Below are 15024 nucleotides of genomic sequence, written 5' to 3' on the forward strand. Positions count from 1 at the left end.
AGACAGGCTGGTGATGGGTGGATTCTACATCGAGGACGAATGACAGGCTGTTGGTGGGGTGGATTGTATATCGGGGACGATAAACAGGCTGGTGATGGGGTGGTATGTACATCGAGTGCGATAGACAGGCTGGTGATGGGGTGGTATGTACATCGAGGACGATAGACAGGCTGGTGAGTGGGTGGATTGTACATTGAGGACGAATGTCAGGCTGCTGATGGGGTGGATTGTACATAGAGGACGAATGACAGGCTGCTGATGGGGTGGATTGAACATCAAGGATGATAGACAGGCTGGTGATGGCATGGATTGTACATAGAGGACTATTGAGAGCCTGGTGATGGGGTGGATTGTACATCGAGGACGATAGACAGGCTGGTGATGGCATGGAATGGACATCGAGGACGAGAGACAGGCTGGTGATGGAGTGGATTGTACATCGAGGATGATAGACAGGCTGGTGATGAGGTGGATTGTACATTGAGGACGATAGACAGGCTGGTGATGGGGTGGATTGTACATCGAGGACGATAGGTTCGTGATGGGGTGGATTGTACATCGGGGACGATAGGCAGGTGATGGGGTGGTATGTACATCGAGGATGATAGACAGGCTGGTGAAGGGGTGAATTGTACATCGAGGACGATAAACAGGCTGGTGATGGGGTGGTATGTACATCGAAGACGATAGATAGGCCGGTGATGGGGTGTTACGTACATAGAGGACGATAGACAGGCTGGTAATGGGGTGGTATGTACATCGAGGACGATGGACAGGCTCGTGATGGGGTGGTATGTTCATCGAGGACGACAGACAGGCTGGTGATGGGGTGGCATGTACATCGAGGACGATACACAGGCTGGTGATGGAGTGGATTGTACATCGAGGACGATAGACAGGTTGGTGATGGAGTGGATTGTACATCGAGGACGATAGACAGGCTGGTGATGGGGTGGATTGTACATCGAGGACTATAGACAGCCTGGTGATGAGGTGGATTGTACATCGAGGACGATAGACAGGCTGGTGATGGGGTGGAATGTACATCGAGGACGATAGACAGGCTGGTGATGGGGTGGATTGTATATCGAGGACGATAGACAGGCTCGTGATGGGGTGGATTGTACATCGAGGACGATAGACAGGCTGGTGATGGGATTAATGTACTTCGAGGACGATATGCTGGTGACGGGGTGGATTGTACATCGAGGATGATAGACAGGCTGGTGATGGGGTGGATTCTACATCGAGGACGAATGACAGGCTGCTGATGGCGTGGATTGTACATAGAGGACTATAGACAGCTTGGTGATGGGGTGGATTGTACATCGAGGACGAGAGACAGGCTGGTGATGGGGTGGATTGTAAATCATGCATGATAGACAGGCTGGTGATGGGGTGCAAAGTACATTGAGGATGATAGACAGGCTGGTGAAGGGGTGGAATGTATAAAAAGGACAGTAGACAGGCTGGTGATGGTGTGGATTGTAGATCGAGGGCGATAGTCAGGCTGGTGATGGGGCGAATTGTACATCGAGGACGATAGACAGGCTGGTGATGGGGTGTTATGTACATTGAGGACGATAGACAGGCTGGTGATGGAGTGGATTGTACATCGAGGGCGATAGTCAGGCTGGTGATGGGGCGAATTGTACATCGAGGACGATAGACAGGCTGGTGATGGAGTGGATTGTACATCGAGGGCGATAGTCAGGCTGGTGATGGGGCGAATTGTACATCGAGGACGATAGACAGGCTGGTGATGGCGTGTTATGTACATCAAGGTCGACAGGCTGGTGATTGGGTGGATTGTACATCGAGGATATAAACAGGCTGGTGATGGGGTGGTATGTACATTGAGGACGATAGACAGGCTGGTGATGGAGTGGATTGTACAACGACGATAGACAGGCTGGTGATGGGGTGGATTGTACATCGAGGACGATAGACAGGCTGGTGTGTGGGTGGATTATACATCGAGGACGAGACAGGCTGCTGATGGGGTGGTATGTACATCGAGGATGATAGACAGGCTGGTGATGGGGTGGATTGTACATCGAGGAAGAATGACAGGCTGCTGATGGCGTGGATTGTACATAGAGGACTATAGACAGCCTGGTGATTGGGTGGATTGTATATCGAGGACTATAGACAGGCTGGTGATGGGATGGAATGGACATCGAGGACGAGAGACAGGCTGGTGAAGGGGTGAATTGTACATCGACGATGATAAACAGGCTGGTGATGGTGTGGTATGGACATCGAGGCCGATAGACAGGCTGGTAATGGAGTGGTATGTACATCGAGGACGATAGACAGGCTCGTGATGTGGTGGTATGTACATCGAGGACGATAGGCTCGTGATGGGGTGGTATGTACATCGAGGACGATAGACAGGCTGGTGATGGGGTGGTATGTAAATCGAGGACGATAGACAGGCTGGTGATGGAGTGGATTGTACATCGAGGACGATAGACAGGCTGGTGATGGGGTGGATTGTAGATCGAGGACGACAGACAGGCTTATAATGGGGTGGAATGTATAATAAGGACGGTAGACAGGCTGGTGATGGGGTAGATTGTAGATCGAGGACGAATCACAGGCTGTTGATGGCGTGGATTGTACATCCAGGACGATAGAAAGGCTGGTGGTGGGGTGGATTGTACATCGAGGACGGTAGACAGGCTGGTGATGGGGTGGTATGTAAATTGAGGACGATACACAGGCGGGTGATGGGGTGGATTGTACATCGAGGACGAATGACAGGCTGGTGATGGCGTGGATTGTACATCGAGGACGATAGACAGGCTGTTGGTGGGGTGGATTGTATATCGGGGACAATAAACAGGCTGGTGATGGGGTGGTATGTACATCGAGGGCAATAGACAGGCTGGTGATGGGGTGGTATGTACATCGAGGATGATAGGCTCGTGATGGGGTGGTATGTTCATCGAGGACGATAGACAGGCTGGTGATGGGGTGGATTGTACATCGAGGACGATAGACAGGCTGGTGATGGGGTGGTATGTACATCGAGGACGATAGACAGGTTGGTGATGGGTTGGATTGAACATCGAGGACGATAGACTGGCTGGTGATGGGGTGGAATGTACATCGAGGACGATAGACAGGCTGTGATGGGTTGGATTGTACATCGAGTACGATAGACAAGCTGGTGATGGGGTGGTATGTGCATCGTGGGACGATATACAGGCTGGTGATGAGGTGGATTGTACATCGAGGATGATAGACAGGCTGGTGATGGGGTGGTATGTACATCGAGGACGATAGACAGGCTGGTGATGGGGTGGATTGTACATTGAGGACGATAAGACAGGCTGGTGACGGGGTGGATTGTACATCGAGGACGATAGACAGGCTGGTGACGGGGTGGTATGTACATCGAGGACGATAGACAGGCTGGTGATGGGGTGGATTGTACATCGAGTACGATAGACAAGCTGGTGATGGGGTGGTATGTGCATCGTGGACGATAAGACAGGCTGGTGATGGGGTGGATTGTACATCGAGTACGATAAGACAGGCTGGTGATGGGGTGGATTGTACATCGAGGACGATAGACAGGCTGGTGATGGGGTGGATTGTACATCGAGGACGATAGACAGGCTGGTGCTGGGGTGGTATGTACATCGAGGACGATAGACAGGTTGGTGATGGGGTGGTATGTACATCGAGGACGATAGACAGGCTGGTGTTGGGGTGGAATGTATAATAAGGACGATAGACAGGCTGGTGATGGGTTGGATTGAACATCGAGGACGATAGACAGGCTGGTGATGGGATGGAATGTACATCGAAGACGATAGACAGGCTGGTGATGGGGTGGATTGAACATCGAGGACGATAGACAGGCTGGTGATGGGGTGGTATGTAAATCGAGGACGATAGGCAGGCTGGTGATGGGATGGAATGTACATCGAGGACGATAGACAGGCTGGTGATGGTTGGATTGTACATCGAGTACGATAGACAAGCTGGTGATGGGGGTGGTATGTGCATCGTGGACGATATACTGGCTGGTGATGAGGTGGATTGTACATCGAGGACGATAGACAAGCTGGTGATAGTGTGTATTGTACATCGAGGACGATAGACAGGCTGGTGATGGGGTGGATTGTACATCGAGGACGATAGACAGGCTGGTGATGGGGTGGATTGTACATCGAGGACGATAGACAGGCTGTTGATGGGGTGGGTTGTACATCGAGGACGATAGACAGGCTGGTGATGGGGTGGTATGTACATCGAGGACGATAGACAGGCTGCTCGTGGGGTGGTATGTACATTCAGGATGATAGACAGGCTGGTGATGTGCGTGGTATGTACATCGAGGACGATGGACAGGCTGCTGGTGGGGCGGATTGTACATCGAGGACGATAGACAGGCTGGTGATGGTGTGGTATGTATATCGAGGAAGATAGACAGGCTGGTGATGGGGTGGTATGTACATCGAGGACGATAGACAGGCTGGTGATGGGGCGATCGTACATCGAGGACGATAGACAGGCTGGTGATGGGGTGGTATGTACATCGAGGACGATAGACAGGCTGGTGATGGGGTGGAATGTATAATAAGGACGATAGACAGGCTGGTGATGGGTTGGATTGAACATCGAGGACAATAGACAGGCTGGTGATGGGATGGATTGAACATCGAGGACGATAGGACAGGCTGGTGATGGGGTGGATTGTACATCGAGTACGATAGACAAGCTGGTGATGGGGTGGTATGTGCATCGTGGACGATATACAGGCTGGTGATGAGGTGGATTGTACATCGAGGATGATAGACAGGCTGGTGATGGGGTGGTATGTACATCGAGGACGATAGACAGGCTGGTGATGGGGTGGATTGTACATTGAGGACGATAAGACAGGCTGGTGACGGGGTGGATTGTACATCGAGGACGATAGGCAGGCTGGTGACGGGGTGGTATGTACATCGAGGACGATAAACAGGCTGGTGATGGGGTGGATTGTACATCGAGGACGATAGACAGGCTGGTGATGGGGTGGTATGTACATCGACGACGATAGACAGGTTGGTGATGGGGTGGTATGTACATCGAGGACGATAGGCTGGTGATGGGGTGGAATGTATAATAAGGACGATAGACAGGCTGGTGATGGGTAGGATTGAACATCGAGGACGATAGACAGGCTGGTGATGGGGTGGATTGAACATCGAGGACGATAGACAGGTTGGTGATGGGGTGGTATGTACATCGAGGACGATAGACAGGCTGGTGATGGGGTGGAATGTATAATAAGGACGATAGACAGGCTGGTGATGGGTTGGATTGAACATCGAGGACGATAGACAGGCTGGTGATGGGATGGAATGTACATCGAGGACGATAGACAGGCTGGTGATGGGGTGGATTGAACATCGAGGACGATAGACAGGCTGGTGATGGGGTGGTATGTAAATCGAGGACGATAGGCAGGCTGGTGATGGGATGGAATGTACATCGAGGACGATAGATAGGCTGGTGATGGGTTGGATTGTACATCGAGTACGATAGACAGGCTGGTGATGGGTTGGATTGTACATCGAGTACGATAGACAAGCTGGTGATGGGGTGGTATGTGCATCGTGGACGATATACAGGCTGGTGATGAGGTGGATCGTACATCGAGGACGATAGACAAGCTGGTGATAGTGTGTATTGTACATCGAGGACGATATTCAGGCTGGTGATTGGGTGGATTGTACATCGACGACGATAGACAGGCTGGTGATGGGGTGGATTGTACATTGAGGACGATAAGACAGGCTGGTGATGGGGTGGATTGTACATCGAGGACGATAAGACAGGCTGGTGATGGGGTGGATTGTACATCGAGGACGATAGACAGGCTGGTGATGGGGTGGTATGTACATCGAGGACGATAGACAGGCTGGTGATGGGGTGGATTGTACATCGAGGGCGATAGACAGGCTGGTGATGGGGTGGTATGTACATCGAGGACGAAAGTCAGGCTGGTGATTGGGTGGATTGTACATCGACGACGATAGACAGGTTGGTGATGGGGTGGAATGTATAATAAGGACGATAGACAGGCTGGTGATGGGTTGGATTGAACATCGAGGACGATAGACAGGCTGGTGATGGGATGGAATGTACATCGAGGACGATAGACAGGCTGGTGATGGGGTGGATCGTACATCGAGGACGATAGACAGGCTGGTGATGAGGTGGATTGTACATCGAGGATGATAGACAGGCTGGTGATGGGGTGGTATGTACATCGAGGACGATAGACAGGCTGGTGATGGGGTGGATTGTACATTGAGGACGATAAGACAGGCTGGTGATGGGTTGGATTGAACATCGAGGACAATAGACAGGCTGGTGATGGGATGGATTGAACATCGAGGACGATAGACAGGCTGGTGATGGGGTGGATTGTACATCGAGTACGATAGACAAGCTGGTGATGGGGTGGTATGTGCATCGTGGACGATATACAGGCTGGTGATGAGGTGGATTGTACATCGAGGATGATAGACAGGCTGGTGATGGGGTGGTATGTACATCGAGGACGATAGACAGGCTGGTGATGGGGTGGATTGTACATTGAGGACGATAAGACAGGCTGGTGACGGGGTGGATTGTACATCGAGGACGATAGGCAGGCTGGTGACGGGGTGGTATGTACATCGAGGACGATAAACAGGCTGGTGATGGGGTGGATTGTACATCGAGGACGATAGACAGGCTGGTGATGGGGTGGTATGTACATCGACGACGATAGACAGGTTGGTGATGGGGTGGTATGTACATCGAGGACGATAGGCTGGTGATGGGGTGGAATGTATAATAAGGACGATAGACAGGCTGGTGATGGGTAGGATTGAACATCGAGGACGATAGACAGGCTGGTGATGGGGTGGATTGAACATCGAGGACGATAGACAGGTTGGTGATGGGGTGGTATGTACATCGAGGACGATAGACAGGCTGGTGATGGGGTGGAATGTATAATAAGGACGATAGACAGGCTGGTGATGGGTTGGATTGAACATCGAGGACGATAGACAGGCTGGTGATGGGATGGAATGTACATCGAGGACGATAGACAGGCTGGTGATGGGGTGGATTGAACATCGAGGACGATAGACAGGCTGGTGATGGGGTGGTATGTAAATCGAGGACGATAGGCAGGCTGGTGATGGGATGGAATGTACATCGAGGACGATAGATAGGCTGGTGATGGGTTGGATTGTACATCGAGTACGATAGACAGGCTGGTGATGGGTTGGATTGTACATCGAGTACGATAGACAAGCTGGTGATGGGGTGGTATGTGCATCGTGGACGATATACAGGCTGGTGATGAGGTGGATCGTACATCGAGGACGATAGACAAGCTGGTGATAGTGTGTATTGTACATCGAGGACGATAGACAGGCTGGTGATGGGGTGGATTGTACATCGAGGACGATAGACAGGCTGGTGATGGGGTGGTATGTACATCGAGGACGATAGACAGGCTGGTGATGGGGTGGATTGTACATCGAGGGCGATAGACAGGCTGGTGATGGGGTGGTATGTACATCGAGGACGAAAGTCAGGCTGGTGATTGGGTGGATTGTACATCGACGACGATAGACAGGTTGGTGATGGGGTGGAATGTATAATAAGGACGATAGACAGGCTGGTGATGGGTTGGATTGAACATCGAGGACGATAGACAGGCTGGTGATGGGATGGAATGTACATCGAGGACGATAGACAGGCTGGTGATGGGGTGGATCGTACATCGAGGACGATAGACAAGCTGTTGATGGGGTGGATTGTACATCGAGGACGATAGACAGGCTGGTGATGGGGTGGTATGTACATCGAGGATGATAGACAGGCTGCTCGTGGGGTGGTATGTACATTCAGGATGATAGACAGGCTGGTGATGGCGTGGTATGTACATCGAGGACGATGGACAGGCTGCTGGTGGGGCGGATTGTACATCGAGGACGATAGACAGGCTGGTGATGGTGTGGTATGTATATCGAGGAAGATAGACAGGCTGGTGATGGGGTGGTATGTACATCGAGGACGATAGACAGGCTGGTGATGGGGCGGATCGTACATCGAGGACGATAGACAGGCTGGTGATGGGGTGGTATATACATCGAGGACGATAGACAGGCTGGTGATGGGGTGGAATGTATAATAAGGACGATAGACAGGCTGGTGATGGGTTGGATTGAACATCGAGGACAATAGACAGGCTGGTGATGGGATGGATTGAACATCGAGGACGATAGACAGGCTGGTGATGGGGTGGATTGTACATCGAGTACGATAGACAAGCTGGTGATGGGGTGGTATGTGCATCGTGGACGATATACAGGCTGGTGATGAGGTGGATTGTACATCGAGGATGATAGACAGGCTGGTGATGGGGTGGTATGTACATCGAGGACGATAGACAGGCTGGTGATGGGGTGGATTGTACATTGAGGACGATAAGACAGGCTGGTGACGGGGTGGATTGTACATCGAGGACGATAGGCAGGCTGGTGACGGGGTGGTATGTACATCGAGGACGATAAACAGGCTGGTGATGGGGTGGATTGTACATCGAGGACGATAGACAGGCTGGTGATGGGGTGGTATGTACATCGACGACGATAGACAGGTTGGTGATGGGGTGGTATGTACATCGAGGACGATAGGCTGGTGATGGGGTGGAATGTATAATAAGGACGATAGACAGGCTGGTGATGGGTAGGATTGAACATCGAGGACGATAGACAGGCTGGTGATGGGGTGGATTGAACATCGAGGACGATAGACAGGTTGGTGATGGGGTGGTATGTACATCGAGGACGATAGACAGGCTGGTGATGGGGTGGAATGTATAATAAGGACGATAGACAGGCTGGTGATGGGTTGGATTGAACATCGAGGACGATAGACAGGCTGGTGATGGGATGGAATGTACATCGAGGACGATAGACAGGCTGGTGATGGGGTGGATTGAACATCGAGGACGATAGACAGGCTGGTGATGGGGTGGTACGTAAATCGAGGACGATAGGCAGGCTGGTGATGGGATGGAATGTACATCGAGGACGATAGATAGGCTGGTGATGGGTTGGATTGTACATCGAGTACGATAGACAGGCTGGTGATGGGTTGGATTGTACATCGAGTACGATAGACAAGCTGGTGATGGGGTGGTATGTGCATCGTGGACGATATACAGCCTGGTGATGGGGTGGATTGTATATCGAGGACGATAGACAGGCTGGTGATGGGATGGAATGGACATCGAGGACGAGAGACAGGCTGGTGAAGGGGTGAATTGTACATCGACGATGATAAACAGGCTGGTGATGGTGTGGTATGGACATCGAGGCCGATAGACAGGCTGGTAATGGGGTGGTATGTACATCGAGGACGATAGACAGGCTCGTGATGTGGTGGTATGTACATCAAGGACGATAGGCTCGTGATGGGGTGGTATGTACATCGAGGACGATAGACAGGCTGGTGATGGGGAGGTATGTAAATCGAGGACGATAGACAGGCTGGTGATGGAGTGGATTGTACATCGAGGACGATAGACAGGCTGGTGATGGGGTAGACTGTAGATCGAGGACGAATCACAGGCTGTTGATGGCGTGGATTGTACATCCAGGACGATAGAAAGGCTGGTGGTGGGGTGGATTGTACATCGAGGACGATAGACAGGCTGGTGATGGGGTGGTATGTAAATTGAGGACGACACACAGGCGGGTGATGGGGTGGATTGTACATCGAGGACGAATGACAGGCTGGTGATGGCGTGGATTGTACATCGAGGACGATAGACAGGCTGTTGGTGGGGTGGATTGTATATCGGGGACGATAAACAGGCTGGTGATGGGGTGGTATGTACATCGAGTGCGATAGACAGGCTGGTGATGGGGTGGTATGTACATCGAGGACGATAGACAGGCTGGTGAGTGGGTGGATTGTACATTGAGGACGAATGTCAGGCTGCTGATGGGGTGGATTGTACATAGAGGACGAATGACAGGCTGCTGATGGGGTGGATTGAACATCAAGGATGATAGACAGGCTGGTGATGGCATGGATTGTACATAGAGGACTATTGAGAGCCTGGTGATGGGGTGGATTGTACATCGAGGACGATAGACAGGCTGGTGATGGCATGGAATGGACATCGAGGACGAGAGACAGGCTGGTGATGGAGTGGATTGTACATCGAGGATGATAGACAGGCTGGTGATGAGGTGGATTGTACATTGAGGACGATAGACAGGCTGGTGATGGGGTGGATTGTACATCGAGGACGATAGGTTCGTGATGGGGTGGATTGTACATCGGGGACGATAGGCAGGTGATGGGGTGGTATGTACATCGAGGATGATAGACAGGCTGGTGAAGGGGTGAATTGTACATCGAGGACGATAAACAGGCTGGTGATGGGGTGGTATGTACATCGAAGACGATAGATAGGCCGGTGATGGGGTGTTACGTACATAGAGGACGATAGACAGGCTGGTAATGGGGTGGTATGTACATCGAGGACGATGGACAGGCTCGTGATGGGGTGGTATGTTCATCGAGGACGACAGACAGGCTGGTGATGGGGTGGTATGTACATCGAGGACGATACACAGGCTGGTGATGGAGTGGATTGTACATTGAGGACGATAGACAGGTTGGTGATGGAGTGGATTGTACATCGAGGACGATAGACAGGCTGGTGATGGGGTGGATTGTACATCGAGGACTATAGACAGCCTGGTGATGAGGTGGATTGTACATCGAGGACGATAGACAGGCTGGTGATGGGGTGGAATGTACATCGAGGACGATAGACAGGCTGGTGATGGGGTGGATTGTATATCGAGGACGATAGACAGGCTCGTGATGGGGTGGATTGTACATCGAGGACGATAGACAGGCTGGTGATGGGATTAATGTACATCGAGGACGATAGGCTGGTGACGGGGTGGATTGTACATCGAGGATGATAGACAGGCTGGTGATGGGGTGGATTCTACATCGAGGACGAATGACAGGCTGTTGGTGGGGTGGATTGTATATCGGGGACGATAAACAGGCTGGTGATGGGGTGGTATGTACATCGAGTGCGATAGACAGGCTGGTGATGGGGTGGTATGTACATCGAGGACGATAGACAGGCTGGTGAGTGGGTGGATTGTACATTGAGGACGAATGTCAGGCTGCTGATGGGGTGGATTGTACATAGAGGACGAATGACAGGCTGCTGATGGGGTGGATTGAACATCAAGGATGATAGACAGGCTGGTGATGGCATGGATTGTACATAGAGGACTATTGAGAGCCTGGTGATGGGGTGGATTGTACATCGAGGACGATAGACAGGCTGGTGATGGCATGGAATGGACATCGAGGACGAGAGACAGGCTGGTGATGGAGTGGATTGTACATCGAGGATGATAGACAGGCTGGTGATGAGGTGGATTGTACATTGAGGACGATAGACAGGCTGGTGATGGGGTGGATTGTACATCGAGGACGATAGGTTCGTGATGGGGTGGATTGTACATCGGGGACGATAGGCAGGTGATGGGGTGGTATGTACATCGAGGATGATAGACAGGCTGGTGAAGGGGTGAATTGTACATCGAGGACGATAAACAGGCTGGTGATGGGGTGGTATGTACATCGAAGACGATAGATAGGCCGGTGATGGGGTGTTACGTACATAGAGGACGATAGACAGGCTGGTAATGGGGTGGTATGTACATCGAGGACGATGGACAGGCTCGTGATGGGGTGGTATGTTCATCGAGGACGACAGACAGGCTGGTGATGGGGTGGCATGTACATCGAGGACGATACACAGGCTGGTGATGGAGTGGATTGTACATCGAGGACGATAGACAGGTTGGTGATGGAGTGGATTGTACATCGAGGACGATAGACAGGCTGGTGATGGGGTGGATTGTACATCGAGGACTATAGACAGCCTGGTGATGAGGTGGATTGTACATCGAGGACGATAGACAGGCTGGTGATGGGGTGGAATGTACATCGAGGACGATAGACAGGCTGGTGATGGGGTGGATTGTATATCGAGGACGATAGACAGGCTCGTGATGGGGTGGATTGTACATCGAGGACGATAGACAGGCTGGTGATGGGATTAATGTACTTCGAGGACGATAGGCTGGTGACGGGGTGGATTGTACATCGAGGATGATAGACAGGCTGGTGATGGGGTGGATTCTACATCGAGGACGAATGACAGGCTGCTGATGGCGTGGATTGTACATAGAGGACTATAGACAGCTTGGTGATGGGGTGGATTGTACATCGAGGACGAGAGACAGGCTGGTGATGGGGTGGATTGTAAATCATGCATGATAGACAGGCTGGTGATGGGGTGCAAAGTACATTGAGGATGATAGACAGGCTGGTGAAGGGGTGGAATGTATAAAAAGGACAGTAGACAGGCTGGTGATGGTGTGGATTGTAGATCGAGGGCGATAGTCAGGCTGGTGATGGGGCGAATTGTACATCGAGGACGATAGACAGGCTGGTGATGGGGTGTTATGTACATTGAGGACGATAGACAGGCTGGTGATGGAGTGGATTGTACATCGAGGGCGATAGTCAGGCTGGTGATGGGGCGAATTGTACATCGAGGACGATAGACAGGCTGGTGATGGAGTGGATTGTACATCGAGGGCGATAGTCAGGCTGGTGATGGGGCGAATTGTACATCGAGGACGATAGACAGGCTGGTGATGGCGTGTTATGTACATCAAGGTCGACAGGCTGGTGATTGGGTGGATTGTACATCGAGGATATAAACAGGCTGGTGATGGGGTGGTATGTACATTGAGGACGATAGACAGGCTGGTGATGGAGTGGATTGTACAACGACGATAGACAGGCTGGTGATGGGGTGGATTGTACATCGAGGACGATAGACAGGCTGGTGTGTGGGTGGATTATACATCGAGGACGAGACAGGCTGCTGATGGGGTGGTATGTACATCGAGGATGATAGACAGGCTGGTGATGGGGTGGATTGTACATCGAGGAAGAATGACAGGCTGCTGATGGCGTGGATTGTACATAGAGGACTATAGACAGCCTGGTGATGGGGTGGATTGTATATCGAGGACTATAGACAGGCTGGTGATGGGATGGAATGGACATCGAGGACGAGAGACAGGCTGGTGAAGGGGTGAATTGTACATCGACGATGATAAACAGGCTGGTGATGGTGTGGTATGGACATCGAGGCCGATAGACAGGCTGGTAATGGAGTGGTATGTACATCGAGGACGATAGACAGGCTCGTGATGTGGTGGTATGTACATTGAGGACGATAGGCTCTGATGGGGTGGTATGTACATCGAGGACGATAGACAGGCTGGTGATGGGGGTGGTATGTAAATCGAGGACGATAGACAGGCTGGTGATGGAGTGGATTGTACATCGAGGACGATAGACAGGCTGGTGATGGGGTGGATTGTAGATCGAGGACGACAGACAGGCTTATAATGGGGTGGAATGTATAATAAGGACGGTAGACAGGCTGGTGATGGGGTAGATTGTAGATCGAGGACGAATCACAGGCTGTTGATGGCGTGGATTGTACATCCAGGACGATAGAAAGGCTGGTGGTGGGGTGGATTGTACATCGAGGACGGTAGACAGGCTGGTGATGGGGTGGTATGTAAATTGAGGACGATACACAGGCGGGTGATGGGGTGGATTGTACATCGAGGACGAATGACAGGCTGGTGATGGCGTGGATTGTACATCGAGGACGATAGACAGGCTGTTGGTGGGGTGGATTGTATATCGGGGACAATAAACAGGCTGGTGATGGGGTGGTATGTACATCGAGGGCAATAGACAGGCTGGTGATGGGGTGGTATGTACATCGAGGATGATAGGCTCGTGATGGGGTGGTATGTTCATCGAGGACGATAGACAGGCTGGTGATGGGGTGGATTGTACATCGAGGACGATAGACAGGCTGGTGATGGGGTGGTATGTACATCGAGGACGATAGACAGGTTGGTGATGGGTTGGATTGAACATCGAGGACGATAGACTGGCTGGTGATGGGGTGGAATGTACATCGAGGACGATAGACAGGCTGGTGATGGGTTGGATTGTACATCGAGTACGATAGACAAGCTGGTGATGGGGTGGTATGTGCATCGTGGACGATATACAGGCTGGTGATGAGGTGGATTGTACATCGAGGATGATAGACAGGCTGGTGATGGGGTGGTATGTACATCGAGGACGATAGACAGGCTGGTGATGGGGTGGATTGTACATTGAGGACGATAAGACAGGCTGGTGACGGGGTGGATTGTACATCGAGGACGATAGACAGGCTGGTGACGGGGTGGTATGTACATCGAGGACGATAGACAGGCTGGTGATGGGGTGGATTGTACATCGAGTACGATAGACAAGCTGGTGATGGGGTGGTATGTGCATCGTGGACGATAAGACAGGCTGGTGATGGGGTGGATTGTAGATCGAGTACGATAAGACAGGCTGGTGATGGGGTGGATTGTACATCGAGGACGATAGACAGGCTGGTGATGGGGTGGATTGTACATCGAGGACGATAGACAGGCTGGTGCTGGGGTGGTATGTACATCGAGGACGATAGACAGGTTGGTGATGGGGTGGTATGTACATCGAGGACGATAGACAGGCTGGTGTTGGGGTGGAATGTACATCGAGGACGATAGACAGGCTGGTGATGGGTTGGATTGTACATCGAGTACGATAGACAAGCTGGTGATGGGGTGGTATGTGCATCGTGGACGATATACAGGCTGGTGATGAGGTGGATTGTACATCGAGGATGATAGACAGGCTGGTGATGGGGTGGTATGTACATCGAGGACGATAGACAGGCTGGTGATGGGGTGGATTGTACATTGAGGACGATAAGACAGGCTGGTGACGGGGTGGATTGTACATCGAGGACGATAGACAGGCTGGTGA

This window comes from Mobula birostris, chromosome 15 (genome assembly GCF_030028105.1).
Source record: "Mobula birostris isolate sMobBir1 chromosome 15, sMobBir1.hap1, whole genome shotgun sequence".
Lineage (NCBI taxonomy): Eukaryota > Metazoa > Chordata > Chondrichthyes > Myliobatiformes > Myliobatidae > Mobula > Mobula birostris.